At 43.6% G+C, this 2,033-nt stretch overlaps 1 pseudogene; it reads right to left on the bottom strand.

Annotated features, from left to right (window-relative positions):
- Positions 1–519: 519 nt before the first annotated feature.
- Positions 520–1,693, bottom strand: LOC129671863 (inositol polyphosphate 1-phosphatase-like; annotated as a pseudogene).
- Positions 1,694–2,033: the final 340 nt, after the last annotated feature.

Genomic DNA, 2,033 nt, shown 5'->3' with positions numbered 1-2,033 from the left:
AGCTCATCATTTAATTTGACTGCTTAGTGCCACTAAACATGTGACAGGTAGCAAATATGTAAGGCTCCTGCCAATAGAATATGACATCATTTTTTACAGATGCTTTCTACAAGGAGACTGAAAAACTGAAGTATCTAAAAAGTGTAGCATAAATACACAATCACCTCATATGTAAAGTATCAACTATGGAAAATAGCTACACACACATTCAGTGAATTAAGTTTTGTGTTTCTGTTTTGTTTTGTTTTTTATTTTGCTCCTCCCTTGGTATTTTACTGAAGGCTGGCAAGTAACACCAACAGCACTGTGCTCACTATGAGAACTATACACCAATTTAATTGTGACATGAGTGTCATTAATTTACTGAAATTAACATTGTGACCTCATAAGAGAAAATGCTCCTCCAAAGAGGAAGGTGGTTATTAACTAATGGAAAAAAATATCTTCAAAAGTATCTTCAAGAGACAGAGATGACAGAAGAGGGTTCACTTTGGCTTAAGAAATGTTGAGGTCAGAGTCCTATGTTTGCGTCTTCAGAGGTCCCAGGTTTTGTATGAGGTGGCTCAGGAAGGTGTCTAGCCGATTTCTGGACCTGTAAAGTATCAGTCCTCCCTTGCTGGCTCAGAGATCCACCCGAGAGGCACCTTAATTTTCCATGTGACACAGCAACTGTGGCAAAAATCAGCCCATTTCTGGTTTTCTCCCCAAGCACTCCTTCATTTCTATGATGCCTTCACCCACGGCCCTCAGAATGACGTGAGCAGCGCAGGACTCCCACTTGGACCTGGTGTCCTTTGAGAAGATGAAAATGTCGGCCAGTCTCTGGACTACACAGAGGCTCTTGTAACCAGCCCCAGCACCTGGGAAGACTTTATCTCCGCATACACGTGACAGCACAGCGGCTTTCATGGTCTCTTTTTTACTTGTCCTGATGGCTGCAGAAAAGGGGCTGGAGAACTCATTGGGTTTTCAGTTTGGGCTTCTCCACAGTTACGTTTAGAGATGGCGAGCTTCAGGGAACGGATACTAGTCTCCATGTAAGAAAGGCCATAGTAGCACTGTCCCTTCTACCTCAGAGTAGTTAGATTTTGAGACACAGACGTCTGATTGATAACTCCCACCAGGGGCATGCCTGTCTGTATGTCGCAGACCCCAATTAAAAGGGTAACACACTGAAGTCCACTGGGGAAAACTCCTTGGTTGGGTTTAACGTTGGCAGAACCTTTAATATATTGATAGGTTAAATCTATGGGATCCCCAAATCCCAATAATGGACTGTGAGATCCTGATCTCCAGGGACTCCAGAGTGCGGTCAGTTAAGCAAATGTCCGGATGAACCACTCAACCTGCAGATACCAGGACATTGCCATTAAGGACTCTGGTGAGAAGTTCTGTTCTTTCCTCTTCTTTAGACTTCAGTTCCATGGTGATCGTCTTCCCCAAATCATTTGTAAACTCATTGGATACTTCTTCAAAAATTTTGTTCCCCAAGCTTGGAAATTTGTTATCCATGTTCTGTTTTATAGCTTCCTGCACCAGCACATCCTCCATGGTCCTGAGAATTTCTTGTTCTTCCCTGAATCTTTCTTCTCCTTAATTACCAGCTGGAAGAGGGGGTCCTGCTGCCAGCGGGCCCTGGCAATATAGCAGCCTTCTTGGTGATATGAGGCAGTTCTTGGAAGATGTCTGACATTTCTTTTTTTAAATTAATTAATTTATTGCTTACAATTTATTCCCTTTGTATTACCTCTTTCGTCCATCCCTCATCTCCTCCTAGTCCCATCCATTCTTCCTCTTCTCCCTCTATGCCCTTTCCCTATTTAGCTGATAGGGGAGGACCTCCTCCCCTTCTATCTGACCCTAATATATCAAGTCTCATCAGGACTGGCTGCATTGTCTTCCTATGAGACCTGGTAAGTCTGTCCCCCAGAGAGAAATTATTAAAGGTCTGCAACTGAGTTCATATCAGAGATAGCCCCTGGTCCCCTTATTAGGACCCCACTTGGAAACTGAGCAGCCTATGGACTCCCTCT

The sequence above is a fragment of the Psammomys obesus genome, unplaced genomic scaffold, assembly GCF_907164565.1.
Source record: "Psammomys obesus unplaced genomic scaffold, mPsaObe1.curated_primary_1811, whole genome shotgun sequence".
Classification (NCBI taxonomy): Eukaryota; Metazoa; Chordata; class Mammalia; order Rodentia; family Muridae; genus Psammomys; species Psammomys obesus.
The sequence above is the reverse complement of the archived record's forward strand: the minus strand, read 5'-3'. Positions and strand labels throughout refer to the sequence as shown.